The sequence below is a fragment of the Pleurodeles waltl genome, chromosome 1_2 (genome assembly GCF_031143425.1).
Source record: "Pleurodeles waltl isolate 20211129_DDA chromosome 1_2, aPleWal1.hap1.20221129, whole genome shotgun sequence".
Taxonomy (NCBI): Eukaryota; Metazoa; Chordata; class Amphibia; order Caudata; family Salamandridae; genus Pleurodeles; species Pleurodeles waltl.
In genome coordinates this window covers 57,155,620-57,178,445 of record NC_090437.1, presented here as the reverse complement: position 1 = coordinate 57,178,445, position 22,826 = coordinate 57,155,620, and positions in this window count along the sequence as shown.

Genomic DNA, 22,826 nt, shown 5'->3' with positions numbered 1-22,826 from the left:
CCCTACATGGTTGTGGTATAGAGCAGGTGCCTGCGCTAAAGTTCAGTTGACAGCGTAGGCTTGTTTTACCACTTTTCGAACAAGATCAGAGAAAGAAGGCAAAATGACATCTTCCACATGTGGGAGCTTACGGACGAGTTCAGGAGGCCAGTCTCTTTCGGTCAATAGGATATCACAACTAAGTTAATTCCAGAATATTACACTAATGGTGCGCTCTATGTCTCCCTCAATTTGGATATTTAAATCATAAACTCTTTTGGGTGGAAGAATGCGCCCAACCGCAGTCTCGACTGCAATAAAGTCGCCAGCTGCTGTCGCAGCCAGATGATCTTTCAGACTATGGCAACACTTCTGCCACGGTGTCCAGCAGGGTCACTGCCCACGTCTTGTTCTTCAGCAATGTTCTCAAGTTTGCTGGGATTTTTAATTGAAAGTCCTGACACTTTTTTCTTTTTAAATTGTGACTTTTGTTGTGGGGACTTGTCTTTTTTCTTGTCTGGAGACCGTTGTGGGTCTTTCTTCTGTTTCATGTAATCAGGACGTTGCTCTGACCGTCCCACTTTCTCGCTACGTTTATCCAGTGCGTCCTGAAAGGAACAAGAGGGATGTTCATCAGTATATGTGTCAGGATCTCTCATATTTTCTCTATTTCTGAAATTGTATCTCCTTTCGGAATTCTACAGGTGTGTAGAGTGTGCTTTCTGACTTCATCTGTCTTTATTTTGGTTTTGTTTATTCCAGTGCTTTTTAGGACCCTCCTTGGGATGGGTCTCTGAGTTTCAGGCTTTTTTGGCTTGGCTCCCAAACTATCCTGTCCTATATTAGTATAGGTATCGGAAAATAATTTTTGGTAGCTGTTTCTCCTGTTCCAAGTGTGGAACACAATACATCACAACAAGTCCGTAGCAAAACTCACCCACACAACTCATGCTGCTACACAAACACATCACATACTCTAAAGACACACACCAAATTGCACATATACAACACATACATTTGAAAGGGAAGGCAGGACAAGTGTGCAAACCTCGACACCAACTGGTGACTGGTGCAGATATATTCAAATGATGTCCTCATGAAATAAATAAACTATATATAACAGAGGCCTACTGGCCAGTGCAAAAGTGTCCATTGCCCCAGACACACTGGGCAGACTTCCAGGCTCCAACTTGACTCCTGACTGCAAAGTGGCCTCCACATGGCAAGGGCATCAATGGGGCATGCAGGCACCTCAGGGGCGATGGGGGGGTGAGGTGCGGGTTTGTGTTTGGGAGCAGGGTCCTTTGGCCTGGGTTTGGGAGGTGGGTCCTTAGGTTTAGGTCTGGGAGGGGGGTCCTTAAGTTTGAGTTTGGGAAGGCGTCTTTAGATTTAGATTTTGATGGGGGTGGGGCTTTCCCATTCATATGGCCCTTTGGAGGAGGCCCCTTGCCTTTTGGGGTGATGGTAGTCCCCATAGGGGTAGGGGCATGGACTCCACCAGAGAGTAATGGGAGGACTGGGCGGTAGAATGACTGGGTATGGGGCGGGCATGAGGGCGCTTTGGGGAAACAGGGTCAGTGGGAGGGAACAGGAAAAACTTGTAGAGGATTCTTTTTTAGGGACACAAGGACAGTCATGGGAAAAACAGGTGGGGGGGAGGGAGAGGGAGTGGTTGTGAGATGTGTCTTGGTAGGTGCCTTGGGTACAGGTGCGAGGACGGAAGCCATGTGTGTGCTGGGTGTCTGTAGGTTGGAAGAGTGCTGGCGTTTAGGTGTTTTGGAAGGAGGGGGGAGGAGAGGCAGAGAGATGACACGGTGAATGGGTGAGTGTCTGTTGTGGTGGTGCCTGCAGGTAAGGTAGATGTGCTGCATGTGGAGGAATCAGTAGTGGTGGTGAGTGCACATGTGGTGAATGGGGTGGATGTATGGGGGTCTGCTATTGTGGTGACAGTGGGACTTGTGGATGTCTCTGGGAGTGTTGATGTGGTGAAAGCAGGTATGAATGGTGTTATGTCCATGAAGAAGGAGGCGGGGAGTCTGTGTAGGGTTTGGATGTTGTTGTGTGTGCATGTGTCTGTTGGCTGTGTGCATGGCAGTGGGGGGACTTGCAGTACCTCCATTTGTATTTGTGAATCATGTCTGTTAAGGTGGATGAATACTGGTCTGACTCTGTGCTCTGGATGGGTATGGGGAGAAGGGTGTGGGATTGGGCACAGGTAGCTGGAGGGGGGACGGATGACTAAGGGACACTGGCTGCCATCAATGAGGAGGTCAGAGCCTGAAAAGATCTCTGCAGGCCAGTCGAGGCACTGTGAATGCCTTCCAGGAAGGCATTGGTCTGCTGCACCTGTAATGCCAGACCCTGGATGGCAATCACAATGGTTGACTGTTCCACAGAGATGGACCTCAGGAGGTCAATAACCTCCTCATTGAGGGCAGCAGGGCTGAAAGGGGAAGAGGTGCCTGCGGTGAAGGAGACGGCCACCCTCCTGGGTGAGTGGGCACGGGTAATTGAATGGGGAGCTACAGGGATGATGGTGCTGGTAAGGGGGGTGGCAGACAAGGATGGTGCTGGGCTGGTCCCAGATGGGTCCACCACTGCCAGGGAGCATCAATCAGAGGAGGAATCAGAAGAGGATGAGGATGTTGTAGATCTGGTCTCCCCCATGGCACTCCCCTCACCCTCTGTCCCACTGGTCCCCTTGGCTCTGCTAGTTTCAGCCTCCTTGGTCCCATAGGCTGCAGCTTCCCCACTCGCTGGTGCCCCTTCTCCTTTGCCTGATGATCCTGATGCACACAAAGACAGAGGAGGAGAGGGAGGGAGGGTAGGAGAGAAAGAAAGCGTGCAATGGGTCAATACCTACACATCAATCACACAGACTGACAACCAAATTAACTGCTGGTATGCCATGCCATTGCATACCTTTACATTGTAATGCTCAATTTTGGGAACTCAGAGGGGAAACAGAAGCTTTGCACTCTAATCCAACTGATGTGGGAACACTGGCACCTTTGATTACATGAAGGGTCATACAATTCACAGTAGCACAGTACTTGGTACACACCCATTGTCATTATACAAACCCCTACCCTGTACTTCTTATTTTACCGATTCCTGCATGGAAAGGTAGCATGCCAACAAATTCATCAGCAATGTGGCCAGCAATGTGGCCAGTAACATTTTGTCCCCTGCAGCCTTCTACACCTACAGTCTGAGGCAGCTGATTAAGATCACACCAATTTCCTCTGTCATAGTTGCAGACTGTGAGTGATGGCAATGCCCTGACAAGTCAGGTATACTGATGCTGATGGAAGGAGCTCGTCACCCAAAAGTTGACAAATATCAGGAGACAATATCCAAAATTTAAGTTCCTACCCGCATGAGTCACCGTCTGCATGATTCTGTAACACATCTGCCAGGATGGCTCATACCCATAACCGATGAGCAACTACCAATGATCTTAACAACATCTACCCACTAGCTAGACAATCTCATACATGCCTACCATTAGGGCGGTGTGAGTGTGTACTTAACCCCTTGTGGCTGCTGTGCTGCCCTCAAGCGCCCATCCACCTTAAGGTAGGCCACCACCAAAATACGGGCCATTAGGGAGGGTCAGGGTCCGAAGGACACCCCTCCCTCGTTGGGAGGATGTCCCCAGCTGGGCCTCCGCAGTCTTCCAGGCCCAGCATCTCAGGTCTTCCCACTGCTTTCTGCAGTGGGTGCTCCGCTGGGCATGGACCCCCAAGATCCGCACTTGTTTGGCGATGGTACGCCAAATCTCCTTCTTCTGATGGGCGCTGACCTGCATGGGTGACACAGACAGAAGGAAAAAGTCACGTAGAGTGGCATCACACCAACAGCAGTGGACTTCACACATCAGGCACATCTCATGACCACACAAACATGTCTTAATGTACTTCCCCACCTACTCCTTTGTCATGCATCCACTCTGTGTGAGTCGTCTCCACACATCACCATCAGACAGGATAGGAACATTAGACTCACCTGCCGTTCTGGTGCCCCATACAACTGTCCATAAAGGGGTAGGACCTCGCCCATAAGCTTTTCCAGTTCCTCCTGGGTGAAGGCAGGGGCCCTATCTCCTGCAGGACGTGGTATAATGGCTCCCAGAGACAGAACACAGCAGCTCACACAGTGGAGGTATTGCTTGCACGAGTGTCAGGAGTCAAGTGAGCTATGCAACAAAAAATGGCAGCCACAGCCGTGCGTACCTGACCATCATCGCCGGCGGTGATCATCATTGGTCCCAGTCTCCCATAGGCAACAATGTTATCCAATGAGGAGTTCCACAGCGGTACCGACCGCCTACCGCCATGACAACTAACGCCAGCGGAATTAGGTCACTTTCATCTGTCCTGTGCTTGCAGGACAGGCAGATGCCATTTTACATGTATATGTATCTAGTGTATTGTAGGTGAATGATAAGTGTGTAATGTATGAATTCTATTGATGTGCATAGATTAACCATGTTCAAACATCAAAGCAAGGTTCACATCTGTGACATTCAGGGATAGTCAAGTGTGTTTACTGATAGCTATGACACGACATGTGCGGCCACTTGCTACATCTTAGATGACCTAACAAAATGTGTGTGTTACCAAGCTACTTGTATAGTCTTATGTACTGTTGACATCAATGTGTGTCTTTTACTCTTATTTCTAGATACCGTGCAATGGTGAGAATGAGACATGCCCCAGCGTACCAGCCCCTAGTCGACCTCGCTACCCTGGAAGAGAGACACATCATTCAGACCTATCGTCTGAACCGTCAGACCATCATGAAACTGTGTACCCAGTTGGAACCGGATCTCTTGCCAGCCATCCGTAATCCCTATGCCATCCCTCCCATAGTACAGGTCTTATCTCTTCTACACTTCCTTGCCTCAGGCTTGTTGCAGATGATAGTGGGCTTGGCAGCAGGGATGTCACAGCCTATGTTCAGTACAGTGTTGAACAATGTACTGTGTGCTTTACTGAAACACCTGGACAGCTACATCAGGTTCCCCCAACGTGCAGATTTGGCCACTGGTAAATCTGACTTCTTTGCTATGGCACAGGTCCCCCATGTGATAGGGGCCATAGATGGCACCTACATTGCTTTGGTCCCTCCAGGGTGAATGAACAAGTGTACAGGAACAGGAAGAGCTTTTACACCATCAATGTCCAGGTGGTGTGTCTTGCTGACCAGTGCATCTCACAAGTGACGGCCATGTTTCCTGGATCTGTGCATGACTCCTACATCCTGAGGAATAGCAATGTGCCACACATGATGGCACAACTACAGAGCGCGATTGCCTGGCTCATTGGTATGTATTCAATTGTATGTGTGCAACTGTTATAACACCTCTCTTCACATTCTACCCTGTGTCCAACCTTTGTGCACACAGATGACTTTGGCTATCCTAACCTTCTGTGGCTGCTGACACCAGTGAGATATCCAACAACAGATGGGGACAACCGTTTCATTGAAGCCCACGGCAGGACGAGGCATGTCATCGAGAGGACCTTTGGCCTGCTAAAGGCCAGATTTCAGTGTCTACAAGTCTCAGGAGGTGTCCTGCTCTACAGACCACTAAAGGTCTGCCAGATCGTAGTTGCATGCTGCATGCTACACAATCTGGCTCCAAGACGTCACATACCATTACTGGATGATGAGGAGGTGGAAGCTGGACCTGTGGCTGAAGATGGTAACATAGACACTGATGAGGAGGCAGATGATGATGATGTAGCTGACTCTAGAGCAGAGTTGATCCAATAATACTTCCAATGATCTACAGGTATTTGGCAAGTGTCTTGTATGTGAACTGTACTCCTGTCTGCCTTGTGACACAGCTCATCCTGGTGGGTGCCATCAGTGGAGGTGTTAAGTACATCTATCCTGCTGTGTGGGCTTTGTGGCAATGACATATTGCTCATCAGGAAAGGAATCACTGTTCATATGCAAGTGCTATGTTTACTGTGCTGTTGGCTGCCATCACATCTGTAAGGGAATGGCCATGATCTATGGTCCCAGTATTACAATGTAAACTGCTAACGGACTGGCAACCAAGGTTGTGTCAACTTGCCTTCACTGTACACAATGGACGGATATGGAAGGTAACTCATATTGACAGTGGAACTCAGCTTTAGTTGGGTACTGTGAGCTGTGAGGGATGGACCATTGGGAATGGATGTTTTGAAAATGTGGATATGCTATGGTCATTTGTGTTAACATGTCACTTGGGTACTCGCACTAGGGAAGACGAAAATGTACTGCATGTGTGTTGGTTGGGCAACAGTGACTCCTATCATTATGGTTGTCCCTGTCTTGGTGTATTTGCAGGTAATTTGGGTGGTGCTACTCTGGTTCCTGCCTTGATTGGTGGCTCCCTTGACACAGGATTTGAGGATGAGTCTGTTCTACTACCAAACTTGCTGCACATGCCTCCCCCTTCTGTCCATCTTACAGACTTTTGCTGGTCAATGCTTTAAGCTAATATATTGTACAACAGTTAATTCATACAAAATTACAATAAAGACAGGTAAGCAGTAGCTGTACTCAGTGATGTTTATTGTGATTTACAAGTGCAGTGGGTGATGAGTGGGGTCATGGTGGTTGAAATCATCAGAGCAGTTGGCCCAGCTGTTGGTAGTACAGGTCCAGTATCTAAGGACCATAGGAAAATGGAGAGTAGACAGTGGACAGTCAACAGGGTGTGTCAGTGGCACACAAGGGACAATGTTAAGGACAGTCTCACTTTCTGGCTGTGGTCCTGGTCTTGTCACCAGCTCCTGCAGAATTTATGGATGGATAACCTCGTTTGCAGGGGGTTCCTCAGCTACAGAGGGAGGGGTGCTAGTGGTCCGTGGGTCCTCGAGCAGGGCCTCCATTTCACTAGCTGGGGCGGAAGTGGATGGCACAGATGGTATTTGGCTAGTGGAAGGGGTATGCTGGTGGGAGGAGGATGCACGCTGGATGGATGTGAGTTCCTTAAGCACTCCTGCAATGGTGGACATGGTGGCATTGAGAGCCTGCCACTGCTGCATTGCCTCCTAGTGGTATTCCCTCTGCAGCCTCTAGTTTTCCTGCAAGGTGGAGAGTATCTGGCCCTCTTGTCCTTGGATTGCTGGTCTGCTCCCAGGACTTGGGAGATGGCCTCCTGGCCAGTCCGATCCCTTGGGGGCCCCATCCCTTGGCCCACATGTGCCCTTCCACTTGCCCTGGCCCCCTATGCCTGTGCCCCAGGCATGGTGTGCCTACTCCCAGTTACACCAGGACCATCATTGTCTTTGGTGTGAGGGGTAGACTCAGGTCCCTGTACCGTGGGGCACACTGCTGTTTGAACAGTCCTTGGGACACAGGTTTGGGGATGAGGGGTTGCCTGTGTTGTTGTTACCACAGGGGTGGGGGACTTAGATGTGGGCAGGGTGCGGCTGGTGGTGGGGGACTGACCAGATGTCCCAGATGGGCCAGGTAAGTCGTCAATGTTCAGACATCCAGAGCTGTAGTGTTCACTGGGGCCATCATCCTGGGGAGGACTGTCTGTGTCTAGCATCCTCTGCTGGGTGGAAGTGGCAGGGGTATTTGTGGCCGGAGAGGGGGACGGTTACATTGTGGAGGTGTACTTGTTCGTATCATTGTATGATGCATACAGTGGCTAGAATTGCTTCCCCGTGATGGCAATGACGGATGCAGCACTGCAGACATTGTTTATGAGTGATGGATTGTGGAATTGGTTCCATGCTCCATAGAGGGTTATGGATTGTGGATAGCATAGCTGTCGTTGCCATGTAGTGGTACGCAGTCGAAGCATCCAGTTATTGTAAGTGAGGACTGGCATTCATCGTGGAAGTTGTTGTGCTTGCCATTGTGAGTGCTATCCATGGAATAGGGGTGGACTGTGTGGGGATGGTGGCAGTGGGGTGGTGTGGCATGCAGGAGAGGGGCATTGGGTGATTGGGTGGAGTGAGGAAGTGTGAGGTGGGTTGAATTAAGGAGTGACAGGGTGATGGAGATTCATGTTGGACAGGAGTTGTTGATGGCAGGGGAGTGTTTGTGGGTTATTACAACTTTGGAGGAGGTGTTAATCCGTCCCAAATGGGACGGATATACCAGCAGCCGTATTACGAGTTCCATAGGATATAATGGACTCGTAATACAGCTGGTGGTATATCCGTCACTTTACCGTCACTTTTGGGACAGATTAACACCTCCTCCAAAGTTGTAATAACCCCCTTAGGGGGTCATTACAACATTGGCGGAAAAAGGCGCTTACCACCGTGCAGAAGACCGCCAACACACTGCGGCGGCGGCGGGAGCCCGCCACAGCTATTATGACACACATCACGGAATCCGCCGAAATTCAGACACCCACACAATACCGCCACACCAAAGGTCAGCGATACACATGCGGAAACAAATCCTCCACCTCCACGGCAACAGAAACACGCCCATGCCATTACGACCCACGAATCCATGCGGCGGTCTTTCAAACGCGGTATTCCATTGGCGGGACACACAGCCGCGCTCAAAATACACACACAGCTCCAAAACACCGCCACATTGGACAATTACAAATACACACACCTGATACACATACAAACAACACTCCCACACATCCAACACAATATAAAACACACCCACATCATCCACAAACCCCTATGACCCAAAATCAGAGAGAAGGCCAGAGAGAGACAGCACAGAATAGAGAACCCCATCACACAGAGGCACACTACACCATCACCCACACAACATCCACGCACAAAACACCACATAGCACTACACTTACCACACTCATCACCACATACACCACCCCACACCTCACACACACCACCCCATGTCACGCCAAAGACACCCCCGCTTCTCTGAGGAGGAGCTCAGGGTCATGGTGGAGGAAATCCTACGGGTAGAGCCACAGCTATTTGGCTCACAGGTACAGCACACATCCATAGCCAGGAAGATGGAGCTATGGCAAAGAATAGTCGACAGGGTCAACGCTGTGGGACAGCACCCAAGAAATAGGGAGGACATCAGGAAGAGGTGGAACGACCTACGGGGGAAGGTGCGTTCCACGGTATCCAGACACCACATCGCGGTACAGCGGACTGGCGGCGGACCCCCACCTCCTCCCCCACAAAAACCAACATGGGAGGAGCAAGTCTTGTCCATCTTGCATCCTGAGGGCCTCGGAGGAGTTGTTGGAGGAACAGACACTGGTAAGTCAAATCTTAACTATCATATCCCCCACCCTACCTACATGCCATCACACACCCCCACCCTCACACCCTCCCCTAACACCCGAACTCCTCACTAATCTACCCATAACACCAACCACCCATCCCAACCCCAAGACCTGCATGACACAACTAAGCATGGATACCCATCACTAAAGCATGCCCACTGCACAGACCCAGAACACCCCCCAACCATCAGCACACAAGCCCCCACACAGGAATGCTAGCACTGGTGTACACGCACACCCAACCATTGCACACCATGAAACACACAAATGCAATAATCATGTACTTATACCCCCGCAGGAACCCGAAGGAACGCCACCACACCAGAGGGTCCAGACAACACCACTCCAACCCCAGAAGAGGCCCACAGAGACGACAGCAGCCCTGCCCTACTGGATCTTGATGACCAGCCCGGACCATCGTGGGCCTCAGGACAGTCGGTTCCCCTTGCCCAGCCACATCCCAACACTGAGCTGCCACCCTCTGGTAACACCAGCACAGCACCCACCCAGTGGGCCCATACCTCCCAACCCAGGACAGGTCAATCAGCGGTGTGTCCACCACTACAGGGAACCCAGGGTAACCCACCACCCCAACAACAACAGGGACCTGGGGGCAGTGGTAGTGGGCACAAGGTCCAGGGGACGGAGGCACAGGAACATAGGGGACCTGGGAGGGCTGCTGTGCGACAGAGGGAGGACAGGCCAAGGGAACCTACTCTCAACGAGGCCCTCTCCTCCATCATGGGAGCCTACCACCACTCCCAGGAGATGATGGCAACGGTCCTGGACAAGTTGCAGGAGACCCTGTGTCTGCAGGAGGAGCAGTATTTGGGGTTCAGGGAGGAGCTCAGGACCATCGGCTCCGCCCTGGGCACCATCGTAGGCGTGCTGACGGACATTCAAAAGACCTTGAGGGACACCGTGGCACTCCAAGGGGCCCCTGACACTAGCCAGGACGATGAAATGCCCATCACCTCCGCCGGCGCTAGTGGACAGGACGCCCCGCCACAGGACAAACACACCAGCACCCCACCCCCTGCAGATGGACAACCACCACGAAAGCGGTCCCTGAGATCCAGGAACAGGACAGAGCAAGATGGCAAGACCCCCGCCAGGAAATAAGACTACCCTGATTGTCCCACCACTGTCCCACTTTGTTACCCTGTCCAGATTGGAACTGCCCCAGCTCCACTTCCAATGGCCAGATGTGCAATGTACCTGTGAGACTAATAGACTGGACTCTGCCATGGACATTCTTCCACCATAACCCATCCCCATTTCACAACCCCCCTTCATGTTTATGCACTTAAATAAACACCCTTGAAATAGTAATAAAACTGGAGTCAGTCTATGATTTTGAACTTTGTATTGTCAATTACACTGTCAAAAAGGGTTACCCATTGGAAGGCCAACATACCAATGTCACACATCACAAGCCCTTCAAGGGTGTAAGCTGTTGACACGTAGGTTACCACATTTGTGAAACTGAAATGGAAGGGGACAACTCAGTTAACAAATAGTGAGTGAAATGTAGGTACAGGATAGAGGTAGAGGTGTGAAAGTTAATGTAATGTGAAACCTGAAAATGTTCTCACCTGTGTTTCACTGGAAATATTGCTGTATAACTGACTCCCTGTTGTCGTTTTCTTCTTCCTCAGATTCATCCTCATCACTGTCCACAGGCTCCACAGGCTCTACCGCTGCTACAACACCGTCATCTGGATCATCCTCCTGCAGAAAAGGCACCTGGTGTCGCAAAGCCAAATTAAGGAGCATGGAGCAGGCGATGATGATGTCGCACACCTTCTTCGGTGAGTAGAATACGGACCCACCTGTCATATGGAGGCACCTGAACCTGGCCTTCAGGAGGCCGAAGATGCGTTCGATCACCCTCCTAGTCCGCCCATGGGCATCATTGTACGGTTCCTCTGCCCTGGTCCTGGGATTCCTCACTGGGGTCAATAGCCAGGAAAGGTTGGGGTAACCAGAGCCCCCCAATAGCCATACACGGTGCCTCTGGAGTTGACCCATCATATCAGGGATGCTGCTATTCCGCAGGATGTAGGCGTCATGCACAGAGCCAGGGAATAGCATTTACCTGCGAAATGTACTGGTCTGCCAAACAGACCATCTGGACATTCATGGAATGATAACTCTTCCTGTTCCTGTACACCTGTTCACTCCTGCGGGGGGGACCAGAGCAACATGGGTCCCATCAATGGCACCTATGACGTTGGGGATATGTCCAAGGGCATAGAAGTCTCCTTTAACTGTAGGCAAATCCTCCACCTGAGGGAAAATGATGTATCTCCTTACGTGTTTCAGCAGGGCAGACAACATTCTGGACAAAATGTTGGAAAACATAGGCTGGGACATCCCTGATGCCATCGCCATAGTAGTCTGAAATGACCCACTTGCAAGGAAATGGAGCACTGACAGCACCTGAACGTCAGGGGGGATTCCAGTCGGATGGCGGATTGGTGACATGAGGTCTGGCTCCAACTGGGTACATAGTTCCTGGATTGTGGCACGGTCAAACCGGTAGGTCACGATCAAATGTCTCTCTTCCATTGTCAACAGGTCCACCAGCGGTCGGTACACCAGCGGATTCCGCCATCTTCCCAAATGTCCCAAATGACGGTGCCTAAGAAGGACAACAGCGAAGAAACAGTCACCATTCCTCCAGGTATGTACCCACAGTCATACACAAGACTACAACAGACAATTAACACTTCTGGGATATGTTTTGAGTGTAGGCCTCGGTATGTGTGACGCAGTAGTAAGTGAAGCCATGTGGGCCCCTGAAATGGCGGCTGCCTGACCTCTAAACTGGGACAATGGAATTGTGGGGAAACTGCGCTGGCGTTGGATACCGTCGCGGTAGGCGGTCATAGACCGCGGCGCAATGCTGCATTGGTTAACATTGGACCCTATGGGTCCCAGGAGCCAATGAACAGGTGCGCCGGCGGTGATGATGCGCCCCGCTGCGGACGTCACCGCCATTTTCTATCTGTTCAATCACTAGATACCTGAACTTCGACAGGAGAGGACCTACACTGCCAGTGCTGCTGTGACCTCGGTCTGGAAGCGACGATGGCTGCTGCGTCTGGGGAAAGGGCCCCTGCCTTCACTGCACAAGAGTTGGAGAAACTTGTGGATGGGGTCCTCCCCCAGTACATGCTACTCAACGGTCCTCCAGACCAGCAGGTCAGTACACAGGGAGCACGTTGGATGGGCTAGGCCTGGGTGGACAGGGCTGGGTGGGAGAGGGAAGGGGGCAGAGTTCTAAGAACAGAAATGCATGGGGATGAACTGGCCACATGGGCAGAGTTGGGAGGGGGCCACTCACATTGACGGTGCAGTAGGTAATGACTGTTCCTCTTTCCTTGTGCATGTCATGTAGGTCAGCGCCCACCAGAAGAGGGACATTTGGCGTGCCATCGCCAAGGAAGTCCGGACCCTGGGGGCCCACCAGAGACGGGGCACCCACTGCCGGAAGAGATGGGAGGACATTCGCCGCTGCAGCAAGAAGACGGCGGAGGCTCAGCTGGGGATGGCCCCCAACGTGGGAGGGGTGCCCGTCGCACCATGACACCCCTGATGTTCCGGATCATGGCGGTGGCCTACCCGGAGTTGGATGGGCGCTTAAGGACATCACAGCAGACACAAGGGGGTGAGTACAACCTCATTCTGTGGACTTTGCGTGCAGTGGAGGTGTCTGGGTGGGGGAGGTGGGCTGTGGGTGTCCCTAGGCCAGGGCGAGTTAGGTTGGCAAGGCCCCTCCGTAATGTAGGCCATATGGGACTCTACCCCAGCTCAGAACAGTGGCAAGTTGAGGTATAGTTGCCCCTTTGCCATCCATGTGCGCAGATTTCTACCATTGCCATGTAGGCCATATCCCAGAAATTGCATGTGGAGAGGCCAGGAGCACGGCATAATGCATGGGGCTGCTGCGTCTGCCTTGTCCGCCAACGGTAGCGGTATGCCATGCACTAAAACTCTCTTTCTTCTGTCTACCCCCCTTTTCCTGCTCTCCCTGTCCTTTTGTACATCAGCATCATCAGGCGGAGGTACAGTGACACCGGAGCATGAGGAGCTGCATCCCACATGGCCATGGAGGGCCACACCACAGACTCTGAATGCACCAGTGGGACGGAGGGCGAGGGGAGCTTCACGTCGGCCACAGGATCACCAACCAGCGACACTGACTCGTCCGCCGATGTGAGCTCCCCTGTGGTGGCAGCACCATCTGTGCGCCCCACTTCTACAGGTACAGCCGCCACCTCCCCTACCAGCGCCGCCCTCCCAGCAGCCCGTCAGCGTTCGCCCCGTGCCCGCTCACCGAGGAGGGTGGGCATCACCTTCGCCCCAGGCACCTCAGGCCCTGCCCCAGTCACCCCTGCTGCCCTCAGTGAGGAGGCCATTGACCTCCTCAGGTCATTCACTGTTGGGCAGTCTACCATTGTGAATGCCATCCAGGGTGTAGAACGAGAGTTGCAACACGGTAATGCATTCCTGGAGGGCATTCATTCTGGTCAGGCTGTCCTTCAGCGAACCCTGCAATCTCTGGCCTCAGCACTGATGGCAGCCATTGTCCCTGTGTCCAGCCTCCCCCCTCCAACTTCCTCCACCCAGACCCAATCCCCTGTATCCCAGCCCATCCCAAGCACACCTACAGACCAGCATGCACACAAGTCAACACCCAAAAGTAGCTCAAGCAAACATAGGCACCACACACACCACAGGCACTCACACAAGCATCACACCCATACAGACACAGCAACATCCACTGTCTCCACTGTGTCCCCCTCCTCCTCTTCTCCATCCTCCCTCCCAGTGTCGTCTACACACACACCTGCATGCACCACATCTACAGGCACTAGGACTCGCACCAGGACACCCAGCACCACAAACCGCTCACCTGCACTCACCACCTCCACTGCCATTTACACGTCCCCTGTGTCCTCTCCCAGTGTGTCTGTGACACCCCCTCCCAAAGTACACAAATGCCGGCAATCACTCACCCAACATCCATCCACCTCACGACAGCCTCCAATACCTGCACCTGCACCCAAAACACCTAAAGTGACACCTCCTACAACCACCTCCTCTTCCTCCACTCCCAGACCCCCTCCAGCTACCCATCCCAGTGTCCGTCAGAAACTGTCCATATGTCAAATTGACCTTTTTGCCCCCCCCCTCCAATTCATCAGTCCCGTCGTAGCGCCTCAGCCAAAAAGCCTCCAGTACCAGTGGTGCGTGTTCCAGGTTTTTGGAGTGCACTGTCCACCTGGGCAGGCAGTAGGACCCGGAGCCAAGGCACTGTCAGCCCACCCCCTGCAAAGGCTCTGAAATTGGAGAGTGGACGACGGGACCGTGTCAAGACTCCTGGTGGGACAACAACTGAAATGGGATCCAAGGCGATTGGTGGGTCAGCTGTAACTCCAAAGAAGGTGGGGAAGGTCCCGAGGAAGTCTCCCCAACCTGTTGTGAGTGTCACGGCGGAGAAGTGCGCCATCATTTCCGGTGGTCCAGACACAACCGCCAGCACCGTCGTTACTGGTCAGGAGACCACCGCCAGAGTCACAGCCCAGGAGGGCCCAAGTATCGTTACTGGTCAGGAGATCACCGCTGGAGTCACAGCCCAGGAGGGCCCAAGTATCGTTACTGGTCAGGAGACCACCGCCGAAGTCACAGCCCAGGAGGGCCCAAGTATTGTTACTGGTCAGGAGACCACCGCCGGAGTCACAGCCCAGGAGGGCCCAAGTATCGTTACTGGTCAGGAGCCCACCGCCGGAGTCACAGCCCAGGAGGGCCCAAGTATCGTTACCACTGCCGGAGTCACAGCCCAGGAGGGCCCAAGTATCGTTACTGGTCAGGAGACCACCGCCGGAGTCACAGCCCAGGAGGGACCAGGATCCCACAGCCCCGCTGGCCAATGATGGAACGTCATGCCACACACCAATGTCCAGTGTGGAGATCGCCATGCCACACACCAATGTCCAGTGTGGAGATAGTCATGGCACACACCAATGTCCAGGTTGGAGTTCTTCATGCCACACACCAATGTCCAGTGTGGAGATCGTCATGCATGCCACACACCAATGTCCAGGTTGGAGATCGTCATGCCACACACCAATGTCCATTATGGATATGGTCATGCCACACACCAATGTCAGTATCCGAACCGCCATGTCAGAGCACCGCTGAACAGTCCATAGACCGCCATGGCAAAGCACCGCTGAACAGGGCAAAGACCGCCATGGTGAAGACCGCTGAACAAGGCAAAGACTGCCATGTCAAAGCACCGCTGAACAGTCCACAGACCGCCATGGCAAAGCACCGCTGAACAGGGCAAAGACCGCCATGGTGAAGACCGCTGAACAAGGCAAAGACTGTCATGTCAAAGCACCGCTGAACAGGGCAAAGACTGCCACGGCAAAGCACCGCTGAACGAGGCAAAGACTGCCATGTCAAAGCACCGCTGAACAGTCCATAGACCGCCATGGCAAAGCACCGCTGAACAGGGCAAAGACCGCCATGGTGAAGACCGCTGAACAAGGCAAAGACTGCCATGGCAAAGCACCGCTGAACAGGGCAAAGACCGCCATGGTGAAGACCATTGAACAAGGCAAAGACTACCATGGCAAAGCACCGCTGAACAAGGCAAACACCGTGTGGGTATGAATAGGCCTCCACATCAGGCATCCTTCTCCCATGTGCAGGTGGGACAGTGACAGGACATGAACTTTCACGGGGGGACTCATCCAGTCTGGGCACCAGTCCGCTTCCAGAACCAGTGGAGACCTGCATCTACTTGAGAGACTGTGGCTTTGCACTCCCCAGGATGGCACAGTGGGCAACCCACCCACTGTAGAGACTTGAGGTGACTGTGGCTTTGCACTCCCCAGGATGGCACAGTGGGCAACCCACCCACTGTAGAGACTTGAGGTGACTGTGGCTTGCATTCCCCAGGATGGCACAGTGGGCAACCCACCCACTGTAAAGACTTGTGAGACTGTGGCTTTGCACTCCCCAGGATACATCAATGGGCATGGAGCCCCGTCGTGGATCTGGCTTTGCAGTCATCCGGCTGAGGTGCCCCCCCTTCCCTTCCCCCTGAGATGCCTGTAGTGTTTCTATCTGATGCCCCGGCAGTGTTCTCTCCGATTTTGGGCAGGTATCTATTGTGGGCCTCACCCATGCATTTTTGGACTGTTGGTGCACGGACATTGGTGTGTACATATCTGCACTACTTCTTGTATTGTATACATAATTATGACAGATTTCGAGATATATATCAGTATATTTTTGTATGACATGTATATTGGCACATTACTATGTTTGACCGCAATTCGCTTTGTCTTTGCATTCTTCCGGGGGGATTGTGGGTTGTTACTGTGATTTTTGTGAATGCATTGGTGTGTATGTTGTAATATGCAAGGGTGGGGGTGTTTGGTGGGTGTCCCCCTAACTTTTGCCTCCCCCCTCCCCTGTGTCGTAGATGCAGTACTCACCCATATCTTTTGCGCCTACGTCGCTGTTGGTCGTAGAGGAGCAGAAAGACAAGGGCAGGTAGGATATTATACATGTATGCTTCTTTTAGTAAATTAAAATAATTGAAAACATTTAGGGGGTCATTACGATCTTGGTGGGCGGCTACCGCTGCCCGCCAAGCCGTAACCGCTGTGCGGCCACCAATGCGGCCGCACTTCCGCGGCCCCCATTACGACATCCCCGCCGGCCCAGCGGGGATGAGGCCGCAACATAGGAGCCGGCTCCTAATGGAGCCAGCGATGTTGCGGCCGTGCGACGGGTGCAGTTGCACCCGTCACGCTTTTCACTGTCTGCTATGCAGACAGTGAAAAGCTGGCCGGGGCCCTGTTAGGGTGCCCCTGCACTGCCCATGCCAGTGGCATGGGCAGTGCAGGGGCCCCCAGGGGCCCCAGGACACCCTTTACCGCCAGCCTCTTCCTGGCGGTGCAAACCGCCAGAAACAGGCTGGCGGTAGGGGTGTCATAATCCCCAGGGCAGCGCTGCTTGCAGCGCTGCCCTGGCGGATTATCACCGACGGGGCTAAGACGGCGGGAAACCGCCGGCCCCGGCGGTGCGACCGCGGCACTTCCGCCGCGGTCGTAATAGGGCAGGAAGCACCGCCAGCCTGTTAGCGGTGCTTCCGTCCTTTAGACCGCCAGGGTCAAAATGACCCCCTTAATGTCAATTAAACTAAATATATTTTATTACTAATGCTATGTTATATATACATGTATACATAAACATATATCTATATATAACAGTGTGTTTTTATATGAGTATATAGAAATATATATTTTAACCGCATTAGTGCATGTGTAGGCCAATGGCTGACACACTCACACCCTCCCAGGTGTGGGCCAAGACCTCACCAGAGGATTCTTTTTTAATTTAATATCCCTCGGGACACTGGGTGGGCATGATCAACCCCGGGGCTAATAAATAGTAATATATATGTGTATATATATATATATATATATATATATACTGGGCCGGTTGGCCCTTTGGAAAATGGGCCGACCCTCCACCCCACCAGGGAGCATTTAAAAAAAAAAATAAAGTTAGCTTAAACATATTTTTAAAAAAATAAAAAATAAATTGACTGGGGGATGGTCCATTGGAAAATGGGCCAACTCCCCTCAGAGGGCTTTTTTTTAAAAAAGAATAGAAGTTGGTTTACCCCTGGGGGTGTGTGCATGCCCCCCAGTGGTTACAAATTTAAAAGAAATAAAAAAATAAGAAATTAAATTGACATGGGGTCATCTGTAAGCAGTGCTGAGCTCCTGTGAGGGCAATATATATATTTTTTTTTTAGATGAGTGGTTTCCCTGGTGAGCACGATCGCCCCCTAAGGGAAACCACAAGTTATTTAATATATAGATAATATATATATATATATATATATATATATATATATATATATAGATAGATAGATAGATAGATAGATAGATAGATAGATAGATAGATAGATAGATATATACAGTATATATATATAGATATATATATATCCCAAACAGTTCTACTTTCTTCCAGCTTCATCCACCAAATGGAGCTGGTGCTGGCAAAACAGGTGTGGATCCCGCTTATAAATAACAAAAGGCCATGACGAAGACCCTTTTGGATTGAAACGCTTTTCTTTTGGTGTGACAACGCTGAAGGATTATATATATATATATATATATATATATATATATATATATATATATATATATATATACATATATATATGTATATATATAATAATATATATATGTATATGTACAGCGAGATCACTTTTGTCAATGCATGTGTGGTTTCCTTGGGGGCTGTGATCGGCCCCCAGGGAAAACCGCACGCCACACACACGTATAAAAGTGATCTCTTCAATATACATAAGGCGAGAGAGAGAGTGTGTCTTTTTTATTGATTTTTTCAGTGTCTTCAGGGAACCTGCTGATTGAGGGAAGAAGCAAAGTTAAGGTGACTGACATTTACTGTTACACACATCTCACACAGACACCCACAGCAATTTTGTGACCATCTACGTAGGATGGTATTTTAGAAGGACAGTCTAGCCAGTAGAGGAGATGGTGTCTTGTTGAATGACTGTTGCTCAAGCCCTAACTCAGGTTATGGAGGACAGCTCTGACGCAGGATCAGAGACTGAGACAGCAGATACCTAGACAGCTTCTGAGGGACAGCACAATGGAGCAGACTCTCAGAGTCATTCTTCAGTTGGAGGAGTCCCATCCAGCAACGCCTCTTCCATTGATTCTGAGGGAAGTGATGAGGACAGTCGTGCTGTCCCTTCACAAGCACAGTCTGTGCAGTGGGACAACATTGGGTTAGCCCAACAAAGAGAGCAGGTGTGTGCGGCGGCAAGCACAGACAGGGTGCCCTCATGACGGCTACTCAGTTTAGTTCAGCCCCAAATTCCACTGCCCAAATCGTATTGTGGAGACATCAAAATTATCTAGCACAAAACAACCTAGTTTTGTAAGGCAGGCAGCTGCATTTATGGTCCTGGGCTCAGGACCATAAATTTTCTGAAAACTAGACACCCGGGGGAATCCACAGAGGTGTGGCTTGTGTGAATTCCCCAAAGGTTTCTTACCAAGAATGCCCTGCAAAGGTGAAATGTTGAATAAAAATGCTACCCACTTGTTTGCCTGTGCCTAGTGCCTGCTTCAGGAATGGATAACCCCATGGCCAACAGTTGCCCTCAGGTAAGGACTACCATTGAGTATTGTGTGATCCATTCCTGTTGCAGACACTAGGCCTACCCACACAAGTGAGGCATCATTTTTATCAAGAGACTTAAAGGAATGCTGGGTGAAAGGAAGTTTGTGGCTCCCCTCAGATTCCAGAATTTTGCAGCTCCGAAATATGTGGAAAAGGTGTTTTTAGCTCAATTTTTAGGTTTGCAAAGGATTCTGGGTGAGAGAACCCAGTGAGAGCTGGATTTCCCTACGTGTCTACTTTCCAAAAATGTACAGGTTTGGTAGTTTTCCCTAGGTGACGGCTGAGCTAGAGGCCAAAATCCAGAGCTAGGCACTTTGCAAAAAACACATCCGTTTTCACTGGTAAAATGTAATGTGTCCACATTGCGTTTTGGGGTGTTTCCTGCCACGGGCACTAGGCCTATAAAGACAAGTGGGGTACCATTTTTATCAGAAGTTTTAGGGGAACACAGAACAGAAGAACATGTGTTATTGCCAATTGCCTTTCTCTACATTTTTGCTGTCCAAATGTAAGACAGTGTGTAATAAAGAAGTCATTTTGAGGCATTCCCTGTAATTCACATGGTAGTATGGGGACCCCACATTCAGAGATATGCAAATAGCCGCTGTTTCTAAACTACTTATCTTGTGCCCATTTCGGAAATACATAGGTTTCCTTGATACCTGTTTTTTATTCTTTATATTTTACCAAATGAATTGCAAGGTGCAGCTCATTTATTGGCCCTAGGTACCTTGGGTTCTTGATGAACCTACAAGACCTATATATCCCCACAACCAGAAGGGTCCAGCAGACATAACAGTATATTGCTTTAAAAAATCTATCATAATGGGAAAAGTTACCGGATAAAACGTAGACAGAAATGGCTGTTTTTTTCAACTCAATTTCAATATTGTTTTTATTTAACTGTTACTTTCTGTAGGAAAATCTTAAAGGAGCTACACAAATGATGCTTTGCTGATTTCAGAATTGTGTTTACTTTTCAGAAATGTTTAGCTGTCTGGGATCCATCATTGGTTTCATACCCATTTCTGTCACTAACTGGAAGGAGGCTGAAAGCACAAAAAATACTAAAAATGGGGTATGTTCCAGTAAAATGCCAAATTTATGTTGAAAATGTGGTTTTCTGATTCAAGTCTGCCTGTTCCTGAAAGTTGGGAAGATGGTGATTTTAGCACTGCAAACCCTTTGTTGATGCCATTTGCAGGGAAAAAACAGATGCTTTCTGCCGTACTTTTTCCCATTTTTCCAAAACAGTTACAACCTTCAAGGGTCTACATAGAGTGACTAGATTTTCATTGATCAGTATCCAACCCCCGTCTGATTACAGACCTTCCAATTGACACTTTGCTATATTGGGTCACATGATATTGTCTCTCTTCAAACAGCCACCCAGTGAGGAGCTGCTATCACACTGTGTGTACGGAACTCACTAGAAAACCCTGCAGACCGCAGGTTTCCAGCTAATCGGAGGTTATGTACTGTTATCCATTAGTGAGTGTGAAACTCTTCCATGGCTTCCTTTGACCAAATCAAATGCTGTATATTTAAAAAGACAATGCGAGGGAGGGGCTTGTTATAATGAAGATTCCTCGACAAAACATGAGGAGGTCTCTGATTAGTGGGGCTGCACACTTCTTTTATTATTGGAAATAATTCAAGTATCAGAGTAAATACATTGCTTGTAGCTGCGCGAGACATTCTTAAGGAACGTCTGACACCGTATATTTCACTTTCTTTATAAAAAATATACTGTAAAATTCAACATTTTGCTATCTATTTTTCAAACATTTCTCAAGCGTGTAAGCCCCCTAACCCCTCTTTGCCAATGGGCGGGTCCAGCATTTAAATAGGAGAGCATTATCAGGTGATGCCCCCTAAATACGTCTGTGATGCAAAAATATTAATACGCTGTTGTTAAAAACTTTAGGGTAGAAAACTGAAAATAGATGATAGGTCTGCCAAACATCCATCAAGGAGGTCCAATACAGGTCAGATTGTTAGCATTCACACCGGCTATTTAAATATGGATCATTTAGATTTATTGTATGCAAATAATCTTGTAGTGATATCCTAAAATCTGTCATGGACCTTGGAAATGTGTTGTAGACCTCTACAAGGGGATGCCTTTCTGAACTAGAAAATGTGGCAAACCAAGGACACGAAAAAGTCTCAGGAACATTTGCAGAACGGTGTTGCATATTCTGAGACCTGAAGAGCCAGATCTAAAAGAACGTAGCACATCGGTCCCGATGAGCCACTTTTCTAACACCGCCACTGCCCCACCCAACAACACCATGGTCGTTTCCACAATAGCATCATAATTTATGGCGCTATTGTGGTACTTTGCTGGATTAGCTCCATAAATTATCACGCTAGTGCAGCAAAGGACAAGGGAAGCTTATAGGTTATTATGCCCAAGCAGGCGTTAAAAATGACAGAAAAAATGTTGCAGTGTAATCATGTAGATTTCCCTGCGCCATTTTTTTAAGCCTCCCTGCGTGGGAACACCCTCCTTGCATACATTATGCCCATCAAAGGTATAATGTGGCTCTGGGGTTACGAAGTGGCTCAATGCTAGCATTGTGACAGTTTGTAAATATGGCACAGAGAAATGTCCTTCTTAACGCCACATTAGCGTTAAAAAAATGATGCTAGTTTGGCGCAAAAAGGCGCAAGGGCCTTGTAAATCTGGCCCGAATATATTAATGAGGCCTCCATAAGCAAATGCCCTTTTTGAACATGAGACAGAGGAGGTTTTAAGGTACGCTGCCTGCATACCCTCTCATTTTATAAGACTATTAAGTAAAGTAACTACTGTTTAATGATTTTCTCAGCAGTCATTGATTTATGACTAACAAGCAAAGCTGCACTGATGCATCATTGTAAGAATCAAATGGGCTCCGAACTGCAAGCACACTACTAAAGTTGTGCTTAATTTCACGACGATAATGTAAAATTACACGACGGCTGCTAAATGTGGTATGCTGGTGTCTTTTGTGATTTTTTCCACTAGGACATATTTTGCGTAAAAAAGCCAAGCGAGTTACCAGCATGAGGCTGGTCTAAAGGGAAAACAACTTTCTGCAAAACATTTTTCTTATCGAATCAGTCCTCTTTGAGCAAAATATGATGTGAAACTGCTTTATACAAACATTTTTGAATTTCATGTAATATAAAATTCACACATTTCACAAGCATAGATTACATTTTTCATGGGACCAAAGGTGCCTTAATCATTCACCAAAAGCAACATACATTTTTATGACTTTCCACTTGTCATTTCTAGTTCAGAAAAACATATTTTAGTTTTCATCTTTTTCACCTGTCATGCAGAAAAGCTTTTTCAGGG